General features: G+C 43.6%; 1 protein-coding gene, 1 long non-coding RNA gene and 1 other non-coding gene across 3 annotated transcripts in view; 2 read left to right on the top strand and 1 right to left on the bottom strand.

Moving 5' to 3' along the window:
• LOC144697569 (uncharacterized) overlaps positions 1-25,318 on the top strand; it is a 721,063-nt gene that overhangs the window by 381,887 nt on the left and 313,858 nt on the right. The gene's annotated exons all lie outside the window — the stretch shown is intronic.
• The window catches only part of LOC144697492 (uncharacterized), a 756,645-nt gene that overhangs the window by 373,488 nt on the left and 357,839 nt on the right, over positions 1-25,318 (bottom strand). The window lies entirely within an intron of this gene.
• On the top strand, positions 8,131-8,203 carry trnak-cuu (transfer RNA lysine (anticodon CUU)). Its single transcript has one exon. It is a non-coding gene; the product is annotated as a tRNA-Lys (tRNA).

Here is a 25,318-nt window from a genome sequence, read left to right on the forward strand (position 1 = left end):
AGAACCCACAAAAACATAAAGGCAGGTTGTGAAATTGAGCTGAATGAATCTGGTAACCTGTGGGGCCGGCACTTGGAAAATTGACCATCAAAGCTGCTGGACCCAGCTCGTTCATTAATGTCCATCAGAACAGGGAACCTGCCAACTGTCCAGAACCAATACAAAAGTCCAGCATCTATGGGTGGAAAGAGAGAGGGAGATGAGAGAGGCAAAGGCTGAAGGAGAAGGATTTTATATGTCTACAACTCGACCAGAACTTTGACAGAATCTCCCAATCCCTCAAACTCCACTAGCTAGAAGGACCAGGATAGCAGGTGTATGTGAACACCATCACCTCCAAGTTTCCCTTACACATAGACATGACTGTCTGACATCCGGTCCTGGATGAACACAAATTTCCTCCATTTAAATATTGGCAAGACTTAAGTCATTGTCTTCGGTCCTGTTAGGATATAGAGATAGTTTTATTATGTTATCTTGTGGGCATTAGGAATGAGTCTTAGCTTTAAAGTTTAGGTTTGTTTTGTTTTTCTGTACCTGCATGTTAAGAAAGGCCAAATGTTTTATTAAAAGGCTGTTGCATTTCTAATGAGACGTTTACAATCCATATAAAGTAAAAGTTAATACACAAGAGTAGAAACAACAGTGCTATTGCTTAGCACTTGGGGTGGGGGGGAGGGAGGGGTGGGGGGTACAGATAGGCAGGTTCCTCCCACAGACACACAGAAGAAGAAAGGCAGCAGTTTTATTTGGAACCTGTTGGAGTTCGGCTGGTTTTGAAGTTGCTGCCAGAGAGACTGGAGCAAAGGGGACAGATAGAAGTTCCAAACCAATGAAAACCCCTAAAAATCCAGGAGAGTGGAAGAGGGGGAAGTCCAAAGAAGATCTTGTGGACAAAGGAAGGACAGGAACCTGGGAAAACATCCTGTTACGTGAAGTTAAGAGTGAGGGGCACAGAGAAAGGCTCCAAGCTTCAGTTTTTAAGTGAGGAAAGTTTGCAAGAAGCAAGAGGGTTCAAAGAGACAGCTGAAGGTCTGTAATTCTTTGCTATGGGCATGTGAAGCAGTGGTGTACTGTGGACGGCTGAGTTGGCGAGAGAGAGTGCATGGAAGACAGCTCAAATGAATATGGTTACCCAGGAAAGAGGAACATCAGGAGGAGAGTTCGAAACCCTGGAGGTGAACCCTTGTGGATGGTGTCTGAGAGAAACGGTCAGTTTGGGAGAAGATTCCAAGGCGAGGTTTTGGAAAGTGGAGATTGGAAACTCTCGTATGAAGGACGGAATTCAGTGAGACTGGTTGGCTCACGGTGAGACAAGCGTCTGGGGGGAGTTGAGGAGAGATCTATAGCATCTGGTTGAGGTGACATCTGTCACTTGAGGTCAGACTGTGGTGTGTCTGACTACACGGTGCTATAGGTTTATATGGACTAGGTATTTACTGTGTACATTAAAGTATAAGATAGCTTTTGTGACTTGAGTTATCCTTAAAAATCTGTATACATCTGTAAAGGTATAGTTGTGGGTGAAGGAACTTTGCCAACCTTCACTCCTGCCTTCGCTCATCTGCTGCTGAAACTCATCCATTCCTTTGTTCCCTCTAAACCAGACTATTCCTAGCCGCCCACATAAAGATGGGGTCATTTAAAACTCTGCTTCCCATGTCCTTACTCTCACTAATTCTCGTTCATCCAACACCCCTGTTCTCACTGAGCTACATAGGCTCCTGGTTAAGCAGCACCTGAAATGTTCAAATTCTCATCCTTGTTTTCAAATTCCATCAATGACCTAGCCCCTCACTATCTCAGTAATATCCTCCATCCCTCCCAGATATCTGGGGGCCATCCAGTTCTGGCCTATTGAGCATCCCTGATTTTAATTGACCCACCATTGGCAGCCGTGCCTTCAGCTGCCCAGGCCATAAGCTCTGGAATTCACTCCTTAGACCTCTCTGCCTCTCTCTCATCCTTTAAGACTCTCCATATAACCATCCCTTTGACCAAACTTCTGATCATCTGCCCTGACGTCTCCTTATGTGCCTCAGTGTCAATTATTGGCATGTAATATTCCTGTGAAATACTTTGGAATATTTTATAATATCCAGCGTGCTATATAAATACAACTTGTTGTTGTTGATTTGGACATATATCATCACTGAGTGAAAATTATGTAACTCCTTACCAAACAGCACCTTAACCACAGTGGCTGCAGCTGTTCAGGAAGATGGCCCACCAACATCTGACCAACAGACAACAGGGAATTGACAATATCTGCTTGACTTGTTACCCAAATACCAAGAATGGAGTTAACAAAAAGATCTCGGATCAAAAGGCACCATAGAAATATTTGTTACTAAGACAATGCTCTTAAATGAATGGATAGTGTCCATTTAGCAACCAAATCTCCCCCAGAATCTATCTCCCTTGACAGTCTCACGTTGGAAATTGACTGTGTTCCAAAATCCTCGGGGTGAAATACACTCCAGTTCAAACTGATGCAACAAATAAAGACCCCCATCCAACACCCACCGAAATTCAAACCGGCTCCAAATTGGTCTGTCTATGTTTCTGGACTCGGTTCTAAAAAAACAATAAAATGAAAGCAAAACTCTCCAAGGCTGGGTCTGAAATTAAGAGATAAAATATTTTAAATACCTAGCAGGTCAGGTGGCATTACCCGATTAAGATCGGCCTTCAGATTGCATGAAAACTCTCAGCGACAGCAGCTGAGCAATGGCGGCCAGCGCTCCCACAATACCATGCGCCCCAGAAACCGCTCTGTTGAAAAGTTGTTAATTTTCTCACTGAAGATTGGTTGTCGCAATGTGCAGGTGGCAACAATGGCACAGAGAGTTAAGGAGGTGAAGAACTGCAGACATAAACAGGAAGACAACAGATTTGCAGACTTCACGGATAAATTGAAAATTAGATTCAAAACAGTGGAACTAATGCGGGTTGTGTCCCTGCTGTTGGAGATAGACCATATTCGAACCCGCGGAACATCTTGGGTAGGATCAGCCGCCATTATTACAGATAAAAGCAAAAAACTGCAGATGCTGGAAATCCAAAACAAAAATAAAAATACCTGGAAAAACTCAGCAGGTCTGGCAGCATCTGCGGACAGGAACACAGTTAACATTTCGAGTCCGTATGACTCTTCAACAGAACTAAGTAAAAATAGAAAAAAGGTGAAAAAGAAGCTGGTTTAAGGGAGGTGTGGGGGGGGTGGTGGGGCAGGTAGAGCTGGATAGAGGGCCAGTGATAGATGGAGATAGCCACAAGATGTCACAGACAAAAGGACAAAGAGGTGTTGAAGGTGGTGATATTATCTAAGGAATGTGCTAATTAAGGGTAGAAAGCAGGACAAGCAAGGTACAGATAGCCCTAGTGGGGGTGGGGTGAAGGGAAGGGATCGAAATAGGCTAAAAGGTAGAGATAAAACAATGGGTGGAAATACATTTAAAAATAATGGAAATAGGTGGGAAAAGAAAAATCTATATAAATTATTGGAAAAAAGGGGGATCGGAAAGGGGGTGGGGATGGAGGAGAGAGTTCATGATCTAAAATTGTTGAACTCAATATTCAGCCCGGAAGGCTGTAAAGTGCCTAGTCGGAAGATGAGGTGCTGTTCCTCCAGTTTGCCTTGAGCTTCACTGGAACAATGCAGCAGGTCAAGGACAGACATGTGAGCATGAGAGCAGGGTGGTGTGTTGAAATGGCAAGCGACAAGGAGGTCTGGGTCATGCTTGTGGATAGACCGAAGGTGTTCCGCAAAGTGGTCACTCAGTCTGCGTTTGGTCTCTCCAATGTAGAGGAGACCACATTGGGAAGAGCAAATGCAGTAGACTAAATTGAGGAAGTGCAAGTGAAATGCTGCTTCATTTGAAAGGAGTGTTTGGGCCCTTGGACGGTGAGGAAGGGGGAAATAAAGGGGCAGGTGTTATTTTATCTCTACCTTTTAGCCCATTTCGATCGCCTTCCCCCCACCCCACCCCCACTAGGGCTATCTGTACCTTGCTCGTCCTGCTTTCTACCCTTAATGTCCCCATGATCACATTTCTTAGATAATATCACCACCTTCAACACCTCTTTGTCCTTTTGTCTATGACATCTTTTGGTTATCTCCACCTATCACTGGCCCTCTATCCAGCTCTACCTGTCCCACCCCCACTTAAACCAGCTTATATTTCACCTCTTTCTATTTTTCCTTAGTTCTGATGAAGAGTCATTCGGACTCAAAACGTTAACTGTGTTCCTCTATGCAGATGCTGCCAGACCTGCTGAGTTTTTCCAGGTATTTTTGTTTTTGTTCTAGATTTCCGGCATCCGCAGTATTTTGCTTTTATCTTCGAAATTCACTACATTCTCTCCTCCTGCTACCTGGACCAGGATGACCGCGCATGCGCCCTGCTGCACATTGCCCCCTATAAAGATGGCGGCCGTTACCCCGGGCCTGGCGAAGGGAGAAATCCAGAATTTTTCGGCCCGTTTCCTGCAAACACAAGACCGGTACCTTGTTATTTGGGGTCTGCGGCCTGCACTGTGTCCTTATGAAGACTGCCTGCCCACTCCGCTGGCTCAATTCCTCCTCATACACCCACGAACTCTGTTAGTTTGTTCCACTCGACATTCACTCACCTGCGCCGAGCAGCTTCAGTCACAGACCAGCACTGCGCATGCTCATGAAAGAGACTGCAATGCGCATGCTCCAAGCACACCGTAATGCGCATGTGCGAAGATCTGCTCTAATGAGGATAGGGCACATTCTGTACCAGAGTGAATGCTGGGTGACTGCTCCGCCATTGAACTGTAACGTTGTAGAATGAAACTGAAGTCCAGTAATCAGAATTCAAAATGTGCCATCGGGACAAGATATAAAGTCTTCGTATCAATTGATACAGCAACTAAAATGCTCTGCGCTCCACCTTAATTCTCTCCTGGATGTTATGAAGAACAGGGCAAATACCCTGCAGTTAGATCCGAACTCGATGGAGTCTCAGTAGGTGGATTATTTTTCACCATACATGGATCATTTAAACCCTGCCAACAGGAATGCTCTGACGGTGGATTAAATCCTTTGAATTTTAAAGTTGGTGTGTTTACTGCTTTGCAAACTGAATATATCTCTTCGCACATGTGAAATATCTGGATGGTCTCGTACTGATGTGACTGTGTTACTGTGTCAGTAATTGGGACAATAGAGCGAATCCATTTGCATTTTCAGCTTGTGCACGTGAGTTTACTTACACATTTTCAGCTGAAATATGGATCTCAAACCTTATGGCTTCCACATTCTTAGCACTAATTAGTTAAAGAAAATCAAAATGCTGCAGAAGCTGGCTTTCTCAAATAAAAAAGGCAGAAAATGCTGGAATTCTCGGCAGGTCTGGTCGCATCTCTCGACAGAAAAACATAGCTTTTATTTCAGGTCTGTAACCTTTCATCAGAACTGAACTCTATCAGTGCACAGGTCTGGCAGGTCAGGAATTAAAACCTAAAATGGGCTTTGGGACAATATCAGACTTGACACCAAAAGGCTCGAATTGATAACCTGTTGTATGACAGCTGGTTCCTGGTGACATGGATGTGTCTGCAGTGGGTGGGATCAGACTGTTTCCATGTTTCCATAATCAGTGTCCCACCTGCTCTTTTCGAAGAGTGAAACTGATAGAGAACAATTGTCATTCCGGTATTGACAATCTGAAGCTTTAACTTGCTGAGTCAGTTTAAGATATCTTGCAGGTTTTGATTGTGTGAGCCTCTGTTGTATGATTGGTAGGAATTTGGAAGGTAACCAAAAGGCTGGTGCTTTAAGACCATCAGGGACGAAGCCTTTGCTGTTTTCTCCCCATCATCATTCAATATCACACAGTTCCAGGATGACAATTGGCACTTTGGCTGGAAGAAACTATTAGCCAAACATTGCCAACTCTACTTTTATGCAATGAACTGCCAAACTGACAGTGTTTTTTTCATGAATATTCATTTCAAATATAATGAGAAAACAATTTAACCTACCATGTACCCACGTCAAACCCATTTGAAATCTATGAAGTTATTGGATTCAAACAAACCCATCAATTGTTCTCTCGTCCTCAGCTGCACAGTGAGTGAGACAGGGAAAAGCAGAAAAGCAGCAATATTCCTGCCCCGCACTCTCCAATCACCCGCTGCCAGCAGAAGGCAGCGTCTGCAGCTTCAATTAGCAGACGACTTCCCATCCCTGGGGCGCAAGATACTCCAACCCGGGCCAAACCTCCCAATACACCGAGCACAGGCTCAGGAAAATGCAGGTAGATTATATCCCGGTCACTAAACCTCCGAGCAGCATTTACAGATACCCGAGTGAGTGAGTCACAAATAAATGTCATCCCAACTTTGTAAATCTTTTCCCTAAAACTTTTTTCATTTTATTGAAAAGCGGACCATTGTGAATCTGAAAATGAGCACCATGGGATTTGTTTTCCATTGTTTATCCATCAGGTTTGCAATTCAATTTGTGTTGGATATTGAAGCGAATCCCATTTGAAAATGAGGGCACAAAGCAGATAAATATTAAATCCAGGAACAAATCCGGAGGAAAATGGATCACAATGTTTTGAAGGAGGTGCAGCTAAGAAGCGGAAGCTGTGAATGATGTTATTGATGATTGAGTGGAAAGCATTGGACCCTTGGTCAATTATCGTAGCTGTGTGGTTAAATGGATGGGTTCAAAATCCGTTGGGTTTTCCCCAGGGAGAGTCGAATCTTACCGACTGAGGTTCTCATTATTGCTGATTTCAACCAGGTGTCTACAGATCTATCGGGTCAATGGAAGGGAAAGCATCCAAAAATCCTCTTTAGCTCTGAAGAAGGGTCATACAGACTCGAAACTTTGAATCCATTTCCTTCTCCAACAGATGCTGCCAGACCGTTGTGTTTTTCTAGCATTTTCTGTTTTTATTTCATATTTCTAGCACCCACATCATTTTGCTTTTGTCCAAAAACATCTCGTGAGTTTTGGAATCTAAGGGAATGAAGGGCTATCGGGATCAGGTGGGAAATTTTTGTTGAGGCTGGGGACCCGCCGTGATCTTATTAAGTGACGGAGGAGGCTTGTGCGGCCTTATGATGTTTTGCTGCTGCTTTGCTTCTGTTCTATTTCAGTAACAACAACAGCCAAGGAAATGGGAAGTAATAGCCTGAGCTTGATAGTGTGGCCGAGCAGTCTAAGGTGCTAGATAGTACTTCTAGTTTCTGTGTTGGTATCGGTTTGAAACTTACAGTAACCAAAATTGCACTTTCAGAACTCCCATTGATCGAAGAAGTGCCAGCCTAAAGTTAGAGCAGGTGTGCGTGGTGTTTCACTTAAAGAGGAAGAGCGAGGAGAGACAATGCAAATACAAATTGCTGTGGAGAAAAGGCAGTTTGTCAAATTCGCTGAATTCCTCTTCCATTGGCCGGCACGGACACCAGAGGCCGCATGTCCTCCTCCTCTGCTGTCACCATCTATGATTTTATACCATACGGCCTATCGTCATGGCCGAGTGGTTCAGGCCATTGATTCCAAATCCATTGGTCTTTCCAGTTTCTTATTATGCCTGGTTTTAACTGTGTGTCTACAGAGTTAACTATTGGTTAAATATAATAAAATCCATCCAAACACTCAGGCGTTTTCCTCTTTCTGTTCATTCACGAAACTTGCAGCTGGGACAGGAAAAACATGTTATTGTCATGCTTGCTTTCTGGATGTTTGTCTCTCCTCAGAAACAATCCCTTGCCCTCTGTCACTCTCGGTGTATATGTCTGTGTGTGTTCCTCTGTGTATGTCAGTGTGGTTCAGTTCCCGAGGGGGTGAACACATTTTTATCATCACTAACTTTATTCACATTAATTGTGCAGCTTTATATTAAAATGTTACAGGGAAAAATATCAGGATGAAAGATGCAAGAGGAGTTTGCAATGTTTGGAAGGAGGTGCAGCTTAGAAGTGGAAGATGTTATTGATGATTGAGTGGAATGCATTGCAACCTTGGGGCTTCTGGAGGTCGATTACCTTATGCACTTTGAAATTCAGAGCAAGCTGAGGCTGCAGGTGGAAAGCAACAGTTGGCTCCATGTATGTTGGGATATGGAGTTCCTTTGCTTTTTGCATGCCTGGCTAGCTCAGTCGGCAAAGCATGAGACTCTTAATCTCAGGGTCGTGGGTTCAAGCCTCACGTTGGGTGGTGTGGCATTTTAAAAAAATTTTGCTGCTTTTAAGGGAAAGCGCCAACCCAATCCCTGTGGCAGCTGTGAAGCTTACAAGGCAGATATTTACCACTGAAAGCAACCGATACACATAAAATTCAAATCACTTTCTTGTCGCATTTCTTCCTGCTTCTGTCCCTGCCTCTCCTCCAGCTCCCTCTGCCCGTCCAGCTCCCAGGTCAATTAGCTGCTTGATGCAGAAACAGTCAGTTCACGGGAATGTAAGACAAAAGGCGATAGGTTTGCAGACCACAGGATAAAGAGACACCAGGATCTCATCTTCCTGATTCTCCCAGATACTGATTACAGGAATGTGCACAGTGCTGATTATCCACAGTCACACTCTCCTCCCAGTCTTGTGTACGTTGTTCAGCTTTGAAATTGTTCATATTTTCACGTTGGATTTCAATGGGAAGAAAGCAGAACTGTGATAAGCTTATATTCATCAGCAGGTGTATTGCAAGAAAGTACATAACAGGCTGATGGTAAAAGTGCTCTTTGGATGCGGTGAGCTCCAGTGAAGGATTGGCACCATTAATGTGTCGGTAAATTAGTCTTATGACAAATCTCGTGCTGGAAATGACAAGAAAACTCGCTGAATTTGCTCCGTGTTTTGGTTTCAAAAGAGCCGAATACAAGTTAAGAAAGTACATTTCGCTAGAGTGGGTTATAACATGTCAGAATGATTGTGAGAGAAGCAGTCGTGGTGTTGGAAAACATAAAATTATAGAAAGTTACAACATAGAAAGAGGTCATTCGGTCCTGTTTGCTGCTTTCAGAAGGCGATTCTGATTGATTGATCGATCAGGAGTAACATTTGTGTCAGTGCAAAAATAAGGCAGCAAAATTTAACATTCTCCCACCCATATTTTGTCTCGTACCAACGTCCCTGTGGTCAGTGCTCTGCAACCAGCCCTTCTCTTCTCCTTCTTTCATTTCTTCACTCAGCGTCTGTGTTGGTTCACAAGGTGACATTTTGAGCTCTGGGGCAAAAATTCAATTCTCACTCCACTGACTCCGGTGAAGCTGTTAAATATTTTCAATCAATAATTTCGCAAGACTCGTTTTTTAACCTTTCACAAGGACAATAAATCTTCATTCCCTAACCGAGAATCAAACCCCACCTGAGGCGCAAAATCCTAACCACTAGACCACCAGGAAAGCTGTCAAGTCTTCTTTCGGTGTGGCTTATCTACGCTGCTTTTGCCATTTTTTTAAATGTCAGACTCTTTTACCACAAAACTGCATGTTTAGACTCAGCACAAACCAATGCTTCAGCCAACGAGAACAACATTCACTGTGAGCTGGAACATGACATCGACAGTGAGATGAAATCGCCCCACAAGCTGCTCATGTGCAAATTTCCAAAATCCTCAACCCTAATCACTGTGGGCCCTATGAAAGCGGTGAATCCTAGTCACTGAACATCAGAGAAACTACCAATAAGGCTTGAAATTTGACTTATCGAGGCTACTTTTGACATTTGTTTTCATTCCTGATCTCTTTCACCAGAGACAACTTTCTCCTGCCAAATGGGCTGTTCAGGTTTAAAGCAAGTGACGTCTTCACCAATGAGAAGAAACATTGCTGTTAGCTGGAACATGAAATCGATACTTTCCTCCTTAAGGACAATTCGTAAAGCCTCACCTTTTGACCGAGCTTTTAGTCATCTGACCAAATATGTGACTCGGTATCACACTTTGTTCTGTAATGCTCCTGGGGAACGCCTTGTGACGTTTCATTAGGTTAAAGGTGCTTTATAAATATAAGTTGTTATTGTAGTCCAAGCATAGAATGAGACAAACTCCTCTTGCATCTTTCATCCTGATATTTTTCTATGTAACATTTTAATATGAAGTTGCACAACTAATGTGAACGAGGTTTGTGATGGTAAAAATGCGTTCAACCCCTCGGAGAACTGAACCACATTGACACACGCAAAGGAACACACACAGACATATACACCGAGAGTGACAGAGGCCTGAGGAGAAACAAACACCCAGAAAACAAGGATGTCACCAACAGGTCTAATTATTGTTCCATTTCAGACTGGAGATTATGGAGAATGCTTGCAGATGAAAAGAAACGAGGAAGGGAAGCATGAGAATCACGCGGGAGTGATTGGAAGGTCTTTATTCCATTTAATCAATAATTAATTTTAACATGGAGGCACATAAAGGAAGGAGCAGCGAGGTCGGTAGGATTCAAACCTACATGGGGAGAGTGCAATGGATTTCAAATCCATAATCTTAACCACCCAGCCATGATTAGAGACCTTACATCAATTTTATTCTTGTTCATATAAAATCCTAGAAATGTTATAACAGGGGAAGAGGCTATTCGGCCCCATATACGCCCAGTTACTCTGCAATTCCTACTATCTCTCCTGGTTTTATCCTGTCAGGAGGGACATCTTAATACGTCAACAACCACAAGCCCAGGCTCAGGTGAAGTGACTGAAAGAACACAACAGCTGAAACGGGGATGGCTTGGGGATTCGAACCCATGAAAACAACAAAACCTAAACCAATCTCGTTGGCACGTCGAGCCACGCCACCACCATCAATGGCAATGCTACACTAACCAATGCCTTGGGTGGTGTCGGCTCTGAATTAGAACATAACAAATAGGAGCAGAAATAGACCATTTTTCCCCTCAAGCACGTCAGAATGTCAGAGAATCAGAGCCAAGGCTACACCACAGATGGAGGCCATTCGGCCCGACTCATAGGAACAAAGGACTCAGGGACAGGTGTTAGCCATTCAGCCCTTTGAGCCTGCTTCACCATTCAATGAGATCGTGGCTGATCAGGCTGTGGTCTCAACTCCTCCAATGACCCAGCCTCCACTGCTTTCTGGGGAAAATAATTCCACAGACTAACGACCTCTGAGAGAATAAGAAAACCTGCTCATCTCCGTCTGAAAAGGGAGACCTCTTGCTCTTCTGGAAACTAACTCATCTGGTGCCACCTCCCCGCCTTTTCTCCAGTGACCTGCATTTTCTGTCCAATTCTCTTTTGAAATCCGGGATTGAATCTACCTCCCCCACACTCTCAGGGAATGCATTCCAGATCCTAACCACTCGCTGTGTAACAGAGAAACCCCTTTAGAATTATCGGCTTCGGGACAATCAGAATACTTAGTAACAGACAAGACACCAAGAGGCTCGAAGGGAGACGGCTCCGGTAGTCGGAGGGCTGGTTCCCGGTGACATGGATGTGACTGCAGTGGGTGGGATCAGACTGTTTCCATGTATCCACAATGAATGTCCCACGTTTTATTTGGGAAGAGTAGAACTGAAAGGATAATTATCATTTGGGTAGCGGCAATCTGAAGCTTTCACTCGCTGAGTCATTAGTTTAGGATATCTTACAGAGTGCAGGCACTTTTCTTAAGTCTCTGTGGCGCAATTGGTCAGTGTGTTCGGCTGTTAATGGAAAGGTTGGTGGTTCGAAACCACCCAGAGATGAAGCTGTAGCCGTTTTCTCCCCACCTTTACTCATTGACGCTCTGGTTTGTTATGGGGCCCTGAAGCCACAATAAAATCCCTCACCCCCACGTTTCAAACTGAGCTCCCACACCATGCTTTGTTCATGGATATTCATTTCAGATATAACAAAGAATATGGACGATCATGTACCCCAATCGAAATCAATACAGATCAACGAGGCTATTGGATTGAAACAATCCCATCAATGAGTCACTCTTCCTCAGCTCCACAGTGAGTGAGACAGGAAAAGGTAACAATATTCCAGCCCTGCACTCTCCAATCACCCGCTGCCAGTGGAAACATCTTATTTTGCTGAATGTTAACTTCAGAAATGGTGAAGAGCGAATCTAAGGTGGCTGCAAGATCCAGCATCCAGTTCATATTCAACAACAAACAGGAATGGGAGCGATGTAACTTTTCCACACAGCTGGGTGATAATGTTTCCCCGAGCATTGAATGGAATAACTTGAACATGCGAAATGAGCAGGGTAACCACAACGCCACAGGAACACTTCCCTGCCTGGATCCCAATGGAGCTGTCTGGAATGTTAAACTGTGACGTCATTCAGCAGCACTTTGCCTGGGTCTTTGTTTTGAAGAAATGGAATTCAGCTGTTCTCATTAGGAATGCTGGAGACAGACTGATCAACAATGTCATCATCAAATGGTACAGCTCAGTAAGAGGACCTTCCACCATTTTATTTATATCAGTTTTTTTTTACAACGATCTTGCCAATTAGTCCCAATTTCCTTCTTTCTTTCCATGTTTCAGAATTTTCCCCATTTCAACCATTGCCAAATTCCCTTTGGAGGAAGGAGTTTCTGCAGAATCCATGCAGTTTGCCTCAATGAATATTTCCCTTACCCAATGAAATTAAGAGTTGGACTAGGGTTCTTTCTGAAGTTTTCGACATAAACATAAGTTATTTATGCAATTCATTTCATGGTGAACTTACAAAAGATGTTTATTCTGATCTGACATGTCCTCACTATTTTCTCAGTCATGATGACCATGAAACTATCATTGATTGCCGTACAAACCCATGTGGTTCACCAGTCCTTTAGGGAATTCATTCGGTCGTCCTTGCCTGGTCTGACCTGCATGTGACCCCAGACCCACAGTGATGTGATTAATTCTCAACTACCCTCTGAAATGGTTTAACAAGTTACACAGCTGAAGGGCAATTCGGGATGAACAACAAATGCTGGCCAGTGATGCTCATGAAAGAATGAAGAACCGTGATGTTGAGCGATACAAAGTGACTTTGCACCATCTCTCCCATTCCCTCGTGTTCAATCATAGTATCACTTGCTTCTGTTTTTCAGGTGACGCTAATCTTTGGATCACACTAGTAATTATCTTTCAGTCAGTGAGTAACTGAATTTGCATTTGTAAACTCATTAATTTCTGTTGTTGATTAAAGAAATTGCTAGTTTTTGTGCCGAGTCAGTTTCATCCCTCCTGATTTTGAGAATGCTTTATGCGGCTTGGTGAAGGGCAAATTTAATATGGCGGTGAGATATTATATTCAGTTAATTTTCAACAACAAATGTGAATTATAGACATTTCCCTCACACTTAGATGTGTGAGTATCGATAATATTTCTACCCATTTCCAGAAAGGGGACCTTTTGCGTGTAAGTGATAACCACTGCACTACAGAAACAATGGGCAGAACCACAGGGAGTGACTTAGAATGTCAAACCGTGCAGTCTTACTGTACTTCCGGACCCTGTTTTGTGGAAGTACAATTCGGCTGAAAAACATAGCCATGCGGCAGAGAAATTGATCTGACATTAGAATCATAAAATGACAGAGCACATCAGCAGGTCATTCAACACTTCACACATGTGTAAACTATCTTACTGCAATTCGTCTCATTTATTGTCTCTTTCTCATAACCGTGCCTTTTGGAGAAAATCATTCAAAGTCTGGGGAAGTGACAATGTCACATGGCTGTGAGATAATATATTCAGCTGTCGTTTAGCAACAAACGGGAATTGTGGAACTTCTCACAATTTGATGATTCAGTTTCGATAATATTTCTGTCAGCTTTCAAACCAGCGACCTTGTGCATGTGAAGTGAATGTGATAATCACTATTTGTTTCTTTATTCATTTATGGGACGTGGGCACCGCTGGCTAGGCCGCTATACCACAGAAACAATTTGCGACAAAAAGCCAAAGGGACTTGTATAGAATTTCAAACTGTGTAGACCTACTGCACTGCAAGATCCTGTTTCACAGGTATAGAATTGTGGTGGGACATTTTGGAATGCTGCAGAGAAATTGATCTAATTGTAAATTGACACAGCTCATTAGGAGGCCATTCGACCCATTGGGTGTGTGCTCTCTTAGCTCCAATATCTTTCTCTTCCTTCATAACCCTGCAGGGTTTTTTTTTCCATTTCAAATAGTTGTCAATTCCCTTTCGAAAACTCTGAGTGAAGAAAAACAATATTGAAAGAGGTGCAGGATCTTCTGCAGCGTCCATGCTCAGTGTGTGAAAATTAACAAAGTTTCCCTGACCCAATGACACGGAGAGTTGGATTGAGGATTCATATGTTGTCTTCAAAATAAAAATAAATATTTACTTATACAATTGATTTCCTATTGAATATTTGAAAGAAGTTCATTCTGATCAAGCATCTCCTCATTTTTCCTCAGTCGATGTATACAATCCAATTCCTCTTGCTATACAGCCTGTTACAGAGACTGTTATAGAAAAGAGGGAAAGGTTTGCTACAGTTATACAAAGCCCTGATCAGATCACACCTGGAGGGCTGTGTATAGTTCTGGGAACCGCACCTTATAAAGGATCAATATTGTTCTTGGAAACAGGGCAGTGCTGATCCAGCAGAATGTCAGTCCTGGAATGTAAGTGGACATTCTCCCCTCCGTAAATTGAGGTCACCCAAAACTGCTGCTGGTGTCTTCACTCACAACAAGTCCCATTCCCCTCTCATCCCTCTGCTCACTGACCCATATTGGCTCCCTGCCAAATAATGTATCTACTTCAAAATGTCTTATCCTTGTGTTCAACTCCCTACTTGTTCTCACCCCTCCCTGTGTCTGTGATCTCCTCGAACACCACAAGCCTCTGAGATTTCTGTGTCCATCTAATTCTGGTCTCTTGCACATTGCCAATCAGAATCGCTCTACCGTGGGTGACCGTGGTTTCATTTAACAAGGACCAAAGCTCTGGAATTCCCTCTCTAAACCTCTCCGCCTCTACCTCACTTTCCCCCTATAAGACTCTTCTTAAAACCTACATCTCTGATCAAGCGTTTGGTCATTTGGCCTAACATCTCCTTATGCGTGTCAGTATCAGACTCTGTTATATAATGATCCTGTGAACCATCTTTGGAGGTTTCATTAAAGGCCCTATCTAAATATAAGCTGTTGTTATAATGGGGCACACACAGAACGAGACAAGTTCCTCTTGTACCTTTCACTCTGATATATTTTGATCTGAAGTTGCACAACTAATGTGAATAAAGTTTGTTCTGTTAAAAATCTGTCCATTCCCTTGGGGAACAGAACCACATTGACACACAGACCAACGGAAGAAGAAACAATGGGAGTGTTTGCCTGTTTTTGATGCTGTTTATCCAATAATTAATCCCATGGGCATCTTATCAAAATCAGGAATGATGAGAACTGGAGCTGGTAGGATTTGTAACTCTGTGAGGAGACCCCACAGGCTTCCAAGCCCATCCCCTTATCCACTCTGCCGTGAACACAGGACTGACACCGACGGTCATTCAGCATGTCGCTCAATGTTGACTCACCAGAAGAGCAACTCAACAACTATAATTCCACATCCCGCCTTATATATATCGTCTCTTCGTTCTTCCTGTCAGAATACAGCACCGTGCACTCAGTTTGAGGTGGTATCTGTTTATCCATCTGGGGCTGCTAAATATTTGGCCGTGGTGGGACTCAAACCCACACCCCCGTAGCGATTCGTGTTATAATCTACCACCTTAGACCGCTCAGCCACGCTACCACATCGCTAATGTTTATTAATCATTTCCTTCCTTGGTATTGCCATTGAATTAGAACAAAGGCAACAGAGCAGGAACTGACCATTCGGAATCTGGACCCAGCTCCATTAGTTAATCAGATCATCTTGCACTTTGTAACAAACAGAAATCATCTCCACTCAAAAACACAATGAGCTGCAGTGAAGGGTTGGCACCATTTAAACTCTCATTGAACTGGTCTGGCTCCAAATCTCCTGCTGGAAATGACAAGAAAAGTTCTCACTGAATTCACACCGGGTCTTGACTTCAGAAGGACAGGACACAAGGTAACAAAGTACATTTCGATAGAATGGGTTATAAAATGGCAGCATAACTGGGAAAGAGCATCTGTGGTATTGGGAAACAAAGTTATAGAAAGTTACAGGAAAGGAAGAGGCCATTCGGTCCTGGTGTGCTGCTGTCAAAGGGCAGTAGTGATTGGTTGATCAGGAGTGGTCAATTACTCTTCCATTTCACACTGCGAATTTAGTGAATGTTTGCAGATGAACAGAAATAAGAATCACCGGCTATTTGGGTGGTTTTTACTCCAATTAACCGATAATTAATTCTGCAGACCGTCAGCTAAAATCACTAGGTCACAACTACTTAGTGAAGTCGAACTGTTGTTTGTATAAAACAATAGAATGGGTACAGGGAGTAAGAGAGAAAAAATACTTTCAGTCTATGCCATTAACCCAACTTAGACTGACTCTCCCCATCCTCCCAACCAAAACGCCACACTGCACAGTTCAACCGCCCACTGGCCACAAGGAGGATTTTTTGGAAGCGCCTCAAAAACAAACCACCGGAAAGTTTAACAACCGTGGGAGTGGAGCCCAAATCACAGGAACCTCGACCAGCACCTCAGTCCATTCGGCCACTCACTATCACTGTCAAAGCAGAAACAACCATTACCTTGATCGGCATTAGCACTGAATTAGAATATACAAATCCATGATCAGGAATAGGCCATTCGGCCCCTCGAGCATTCTCAGCTACTTAATAAGATCATGTGAAAACTTCAATCATCCTCCGCTTTGTAACATGCAGCATTTAGTAGCTGAACAGTCTCCACTCAAAAAGAAACAGAAATAAATGTCCTCTTGCATCTTTTAAAACAGCACTTTTGTTTTCTCTGGGCCATCTTAATATGAAGCCGCAGGACTAAGGTGAATAATGTTTGGATGGTAAAAATGAGGAGCTGAACCACATTGACACACACACAGAGGAACACACACAGACATAGACACCGAGAGCGACAGAGGGCAAGGGGTTCCCTCTCGAGAGAGGCAAACACCCAGAAAGCAGACATGACACCAACCTGGCTTCGTTTTTGTTCCATTTCGGAATGCAAATTTCGTGAATGTTTTCATGAATGAACAGAAATAGGAAACATCCCGAGTTTTTGGATTGGTTTGATTCAATTTTACCGATAATTAACTCTGTAGAAACACAGTTAAAATCAGGAATAATGAGAAGTGGGAAACCCCCAATGGATTTGGACTCCATCGCCATAACCACTCGGCTATGGCGACCGGCCCTCCGCACAAGTAAATATGGTCGGTATAAAATCATAGATGGTTACAGTAGAGGAGTACATTCAGCCCATCGTGTCCATGCCATCTCTCTGGAAGAGTCATTTAATCAGTTCCAAAAAATCGCCTGTTCCCCACAGCAATTTATATTGATGCTGTCTCTCCTCACCCTTCCAGTTAAAATGAAACACCGCACACAAACCCATTCATTCAATCTGAGCTGGCCATTGTTCGACCTGCTGTTCAAGCTGCTCATGTACAACTTTCAATTTCCAAAACCCACCAACCTCATCACTGCGGCTCCTGTGAAACTGACAAAGGAACACACGGCAGACATTCATCACTGAAAGTAACTGACACACATCAAATTCTAAACACTTCCATGTTGCATCTCTTCCTGCTTCTGTCTCTGCCTCGCCTCCAGCTCCCAGGTCAATTAGTTGCTTGAGCCAGACACAGAAAGTTCATGAATTCAATATTTCCCTGCGAATGATGGACAGGGAATGTAAGACACGAGGCTTTGAGAAGGGATGGGTTTACAGGATCTCATTTTCCTGATTGTCCGAGATACTGATTACAGGAATGTGCAGTGTCAATTATCCACAGTCATACTCTCCTTCCAGTCTTGTGCACGTTGTTACGCTTTGAAATTGTTCATATTTTTACACTGGATTTCACTATGAAGAAAGCGGAGCTGGGATGAGTTTATGTTGTTTAGCAGATGCACTGCAAGAAGCAACACAACAGGTTCATTTTGAAGGGGTGAACGGTTGAGACTATTTAATTGCCGTTGAACGAGTCCGGTTTCAAATTCAGTGCGAGAAATGACAACAAAACCCGTTGAATTTGCTCAGTGTCTTGAATTCAAAGCGTCGGATAGAACGGCAGGGATTACATCACGCTGGATTGAGTTATGAAATGGCAGCATAATTTAGAGAGATACAACCGGGGTGTTAGGAAACACAAAATGACAGAAAGCTACAGCAAAGGATTTGGCCAATCGGCCACGTGTTCTGCTTTGACAGAGCACTGTGATTGGTTGATCTGAATATTCAAGGGGAAACGTCATTTAGGACGGATGGGCAAAAGGAAAAGGAGGTGGGGTAGTGCTGTTAATAAGGGACGAGATTGGTACATTAGTGGGAGAGGATCTTAGATTGAAGCGTAAAGATGAAGAATCGGTTTGGGTCGAGCTAAGAAACAGCAAGAGGCAACAAACATTGGTGGGAGTTGTTTATGGCCACCAGACTGTAGTGGTAATGTTGGGTATGTGATAAATCAGGAAATTAGAACTGAAAGTAACATGGGTAATACAGGAATAATATTCTGCCTTGCACCACCAGCTCTATAGTCAGTGCTTTGTAACCTGTCACAGCCCTTCTCTTTTATTTTCAACCCCTCACTCCAACTCTGGGTTTATTCTCGACTTGTTGCACGTGAGACATTTCAGTTCTGATGTGAAACTTCAGCTCTCACTCCCCTGACTCTGACAGAGCTGTTCTGTGTTGTTTTCAGCCAGGAAGACATTAATGTTAGCTATAGCAGTTCGCCCAAGTGCAAGAAATCTCAATTCCCTGACAGTGAATCAAACCTGGGGAGTGGCAGTGAAAGTGCTGAGCCCTAACCAGTCGGCCATCAGGGAAGCTGCCACCCGGGCTGGAAATGTGGCTCATGGAGGCCACTTTTGGAATTTTTTCATTCCCGATCTCTTTCACCTGAGTCAACTTTCTCCGGCTAAATAGTCTTTTCAGGTTGAACACAAGTGACTTCTTTACCAATGAGAAGAACCATTGCTGTTCGCTGGAACAGGAAATCGATACTTTCATCCTTTAAGACAGTTCGTACGCCTCCCCTTTTGACCAAGCTTTTAGTTATCTGACCGAATATGTGGCTCGGTGTCACACTTTGTAATATAATGACCATGGGGAACGCCTTGTGACGTTTCAACAGGTTAAAGGTGCTTTATAAATATAATTTATTTTTGTAGTCCATACATAGAAAGGGACAATTTCCTCTTGTACTTTCACCATGATATTTTTCTCAGTAACATTTCAATATGAAGTTGCACAACTAAAGTCAATAAAGTTTTTGCTGGTAAAATGTGTTCACCCCCCTCGGGAAAATGAAACACATTGACACAAATAGAGAAATACAGACACACATATGCACCGAGAGTGACAGAGGCCTCAGGAGAGACAAACACCCAGAAAGCAAGGATGTTACCAACTTGGCCCCGTTTTTGTTCCATTTACAGCTGGAGATTTTCACAAGGCTGATAAATGAACGGAAATAAGAGCACACAGATGTGTTTGGGTATTTTTTTCTCCATTTGAATGAGATTAAATTCTGAAGGCAACCGTTTAAGATCAGAAATAATGAGAAGCACAGCTGGCAGGATTCGAACCTCCGTGAGGAAACAACACGGGATTTCAAATCCATCACTTTAACAATTCGTCCACAGTTAGAGCACACGCTGTTTGGGTAATGTTATTTGCACAAAATCATAGAATGGTTACAGCAGAGAAAGTGGGCCTTCTGCCCATCCTGTCACTGCCATTACCCGATCTTTTCTCCGGAATCCTGAAATTTATACAGTCCCCGTTCTTCCTTTCAAAATAATAGCATGTTTAGTTCAAACACAGAGGACTCGTTCAGCCAATAACAGCATCGAGTGTGTTAGACATGAACATCAAGTGAACAGTGAGATGAAATAGTGCCACAAGCTGCGGATGTACAACTTTCAATTTCCAAAACCCATCAACCTCATCAATGCGGCTCCTCTGAAACTTTCAAGACAAATATTGATCCTTCATAAGGTGTCATTCCCAGAACTATACACAGTCCTCCAGGTGTGATCTAACCAGGGCTTTGTATAGCTGTAGAAAACCTTTCCCTCTTTTCTATAACAATCTCTGTAACAGGTTGTACAGCAAGAGAGATTAGATTGTATATATCGACTGAGAAAAATGAGGAGGTGCTTGATCTCACAGCCATGTGTCCTGGTCAGTGTTTATCCCTCAGTCAACGTCACAAAAACACATCATCCGCTCATAATGACATTGCTGTTTGCTGAGCGGTGATTGGCTGCCGTGTTTCCTACATCATAACAATGACAACACTTCAAAAGGTCCTTCATTGGCCAGAAAGCGCGTTGAGACGTCCGCTGGTTGGGAAAAGCACTATATAAATTAAGTCTGTCTATCTTGAATTATCTTAAATCCCAGTCCTCTGGTCACTGACCCTCGTCAGTGGAAACAGTTTCTCCTTATCTACTGTATCAAACTCTTCCCGAACCGGAATCAGAGGGGAATGAAGAGTGATCTCCCTGGTCAGCTGCTAACTAAAGGGTTTGTGGTTCGAAATCATCCACGTTTTTTGAAATCATTCATGGGATGTGGGGTTCGCTGGCTGGGCCAGCAGTTATTGCTCATCCCTAGGTGCCCTTGAGAAGATGGTGGTGAGGTGCCTTCTTGAACCGCTGCAGTCCCTGTGCTGTAGGTACACACACAGTGCTGATAGGAAGGGAGTTCCAGTGAAGGAATGGCGATATATTTCCAAGTCAGGATGGTGAGTGACTTGAAGGGGAACTTCCAGGTTGTGGTGTTCCCATCTATTTGCTGCCCTTGTCCTTCCAAGTGGTAGTAGTCATGAGTTTGGAAGATGGTGTCTAAGGAGCCTTGGTGAATTCCTACAGTGCACATTGTAGATGGTACACATTGCTGCTATTGTGAGTCCGTGGTGGAGGGAGTGAATGTTTGTGGTTGTGGTGCCAATCAAGTGAGCTGCTTTGTCCGGATGGTGTCAAGCTTCTTGAGTGTTGTGGGAGCTGCACTCATCCAGGCAAGTGGAGAGAATTCCACCTCTCTCCTGATTTGTGCCTTGTGGATAGGCTTTGGGGAATCAGGAGGTGATTTACTATTCGCTGTATTCCTAGCTTCTGACCTGCTCTTGTAGCCACAGTATTTATTTGTTCAGTCCAGTTCCGTTTCTGGTCAATGATAACCCCCAGGATGTTGATAGTGAGGGATTCAGGGATGGTAATTCCATTGAACATCAAGGTTAGATTCTCTCTTGTTGGAGATGGTCATTGCCTGACACTTGTGTTGTGCGAATGTTACTTGCCACTTGTCAGCCCATCAGCCCAAGCGTGGATATTGTCAAGACTTGCTCCCATCCGCATTCAATATCACTCAATTCCGGATTGTCAATGGGCACATTGGCTGCAAGAAAATATCCCCCAAACATTGCCAGCTCTGCAGTTATCCAGCCAGTTCCCACAAAACAGCTATTTTTATGAATATTAATCCACAATATAATGAAAGAACTGTTGGAACTACCATGTACCTACATCGAGCCTTTTAGAAATCTATGAATTCCTTGGATCCAAACAAATGCACCACTGATTCGCTCTTCCTCAGCTCCACAATGAGTGAGATTGGGAAAAGCAGAAAAGCAGCAATATTCCAGCCCCGCACTCTCCAATCACCCGCTGCCAGCAGAAAGCAGCGACTGCAGCTTCAATCAACGGGTTACTGACCATCCCTGGACGCAAGATACTCAAACCCGGGCCAAATCCCCTAATACACCGAGCACAGGCTCAGGAAAATGCAGGTAGCTTATATCCTGGTCACTAAGCCTTCGAGCAGCATTTACAGGACACGGGAGTGAGCAAGACACAAACAAAAGTAACACCAACTTTCGAAATTTTTTCACTGGATGTGTTCATTTTATCTTAAGTTCTGCTGATGGGAAAATGGCTGAAATACAGCTTGACGAATAACAACTTGGAACAATGTTCCTCTCTCCCACTGCAATACCGATCCATCCATTATACAGGCATTTGCGGGGCAATGATGAGTTTGATACTCCAATTTGCACTGCCTTCATATTATTAGATGGATCTAGAAGCACTAGAGAAGGTGCAAGAAAGGTTTACTGGAAAGTTATAACATTCAAGAACGACTGAACAGGTTAAACAGCTTTTCTCTAGAAAATAGGGTAAGAGAGGACCTGATCGAAGCTATTAACATCAGGAAAGGGTTTGGAAAATGCTTCCACTGGAGGATAGACAGGAATCAATATAAGTTAATCACCAATAAATCCAATGTCCAAATTCATAAGCAACGTCTTTAACCAGAGATAAAAGCATAAAGTGATGGAAATACTCAGACTATTTGGGAATGTCGGTGGATTGAGAACCAGAGTTATGTTTTTAGGTCTGTGCACTGAATCAGTACATTTCTACTGAAAAGTCATAGACCTGAAATGAAAAATGTGTCTCTCTTTCCACAGACACTACCAGACCAGTTTCGAATTCCAAAATGTTCTGTTTCTATCATAGATTTACAGCATCGCTTTTCTCTTTTCCTTGGATGAGAATGTGGAACTAATTTCCAGAAGGATTCGAGATCCAAGTCTCAGCTGGACACTCCTGGGTAAAGTGACATGATGAAAACATCATTCACCAGCCGAATGTGAAAATGGATTCACTCAATCATCTGCTTAGTTGACACAGCAGCAGTCATATCTGATCGAGAAAATATAGGCATTTCATGCGTGCAAAGTTTGGCCATAACAAACCAGCTTTAAAAGTTCAAAAGATTTAATCCACAATAGGCACATTCTTACTGACAATACAGAGTTTAAATGTTCAGTGCATGTTAGGAAAAATCACTTCTTCACCTCACCTGCTAAGAATCCAGTGAATTGACATCTAACCATAGGTAATTTTTGTTTTTGTTTCAGATTTCCAGCATCCGCAGTATTTTGCTTTTATCTAACTGTTGGAGCTTGTTCTGCTGTTAATTACACACAGGATAGAAGTATGGTAGAGGCACATTCACTTTGTTGTATCAAATGATTTAGTAATTTTACATCTTGACCCTAATTCTTCAGTCATCATTGGATCATAAAAAATAATTTTATATACAACAATATAGACACCCAATGGCGGACCTGGCACCCAGCATTCACAGCGGGAGAGAATGTGCCTTATCCAGAGAGCCAGGGCTAGGCGCATGCGCATCGCAGGATGTAATTGGCACCTGCGCATTGCGGTCTCCTGCCTGAGCATGCACAGTGTGGTCCTGTGACCGGAGTCGCAAAGGGCGGGTAAAAAAATGGCGTCTCCTGCAGAATAACAGAGTTAGTGGGTGGGCGGGAGGAATGGAGCCAGCGGAGTGGGCAGGGAGGCTTTATTAACATTCGGTGCAGGCCCTTAATATCCAACTACCGGTCATACGTTTGCAGCGAGCAGGCCGGCAATGGCTAGGTATCTCTGCTCAGCCCAGGAGAGCGGGCAGCAGAGTGCATACGTGGTCATCCTGGTCCAGGAGCAGGAGGAGAGAATGTTGTGAATTTCTAAGATAAAAGCAAAAAACTGAGGATGCTGGAAATCCAAAACAAAAACAAAAACACTCCTTTCAAGTGAAGCAGCATTTCACTTGCACTTCCCTCAACTTAGCCTACCGCATTCACTGCTCCCAATGCTGTTTCCTCTACATTGGAGAGACCAAACAGAGACGAGGTGACCGCTTTGCGGAACACCTTCGGTCTGTCCGTAGGAATGACCCAGACCTCCATGTCGCTTGCCATTTCAACACACCACCTTGCCCTCATGTCCACATGTCCATCCTTGGCCTGCTGCAATGTTCCAGTGAAGCTCAACGCAAACTGGAGGAACAGCATCTCATCTTCCGACTAGGCACTTTACAGCCTTCTGGACTGAATATTGAGTTCAACAACTTTAGATCATAAACTCTCTCCTCCATCCCCATCCGCTTTCTGATCCCTCAATTTCCAATAATTTATATATATTTTTCTTTTCCCACCTATTTCCATTATTTTTAAATGTATTTTCATCCATTGTTTTATCTCTACCTTTTAGCCTATTTCGATTCCTTCCCCTGCCCCACCCTGCTAGGGCTATCTGTACCTTGCACATCCTGCTTTTTACCCTTAATGTCACCATTAGCACATTCCTTAGTTAAAATCACCACCGTCAACACCTCTTTGTCCTTTTGTCTCTGACATCTTTTGGCTATCTCCAGTTATCACTGGCCCTCTATCCAGCTCTACCTGTCCCACCCCCCACCACCCCCCCCCCACCTTAAACCATCTTATATTTCACATCTTCTATTTTTCTTAGTTTTGGTGAAGAGTCATACAGACTCAAAACGTTAACTGTGTTCCTCTCCGCCAATGCTGTCAGGCCTGCTGAGTTTTTCCTGGTATTTTTGTTTTTGATTTCCAGCATCCACAGTTTTTTGCTTTTACACCGAGTGGTTTGGAAACTCCTTTTACAGGGGGTTAGAAGGGGAGGATTTACACACAGCAAACTCAATCCCAGAGAAATGTTTGTCTCTTTGGACTGACCTGCTGAAACACCGTGAATTCACACTGGGGAGAGGCTATTCACCTGCTCACAGTGTGGCAAGAGGTTCAGCGCATCATCCCACTTGCTGGGACACCACATTCACACTGGCGGGAGACCTTTTAAATGCCCAGAGTGTGAGAATTGCTTTAAAAGGCGTGGGGAATTGACGTCCCATCACCATGTTCACACTGACAAGAGACCGTTTAACTGCTCCAACTGTGGGAAGGGATTCACTCAGTTATCCCATCTGCAGACACAATAGTGAGTTCACACTGATGAGGCCTTTTAAATACCCAGGCTGCGGGAAGTGCGAGAAATGTTTCAGGGAACTGATGCCTTATTAATATGTTTGCACTGTCGAAAGACCATTGAGGTGCTCTCACTGTGGAAGATCAGCCGCTACCTCGCTGTCATCTAGTCCCGCCCCGTCCTCCTATTGGTCTGGGGCCTGACGTCAATCATTCTGAGCTGGAGCATGCGCATTCCGGGGAAACGGACGGTGAGAGAGCTCGAGCGAGCGGATTAAAAATGCGGGTTTTACAAAGACTGAGTTCGGATCCAGACCCGAAAATAAACCCGCGAACACGGATAGGGTCGGCGGGTGCTTTGGGGAGCTTCATAAACTCACGATCGACCCCAAACCCTCAAGAAGGAGCCACTAGTCCTGGGT

The sequence above is a fragment of the Cetorhinus maximus genome, chromosome 23, assembly GCF_964194155.1.
Source record: "Cetorhinus maximus chromosome 23, sCetMax3.hap1.1, whole genome shotgun sequence".
NCBI classification, from domain to species: Eukaryota; Metazoa; Chordata; class Chondrichthyes; order Lamniformes; family Cetorhinidae; genus Cetorhinus; species Cetorhinus maximus.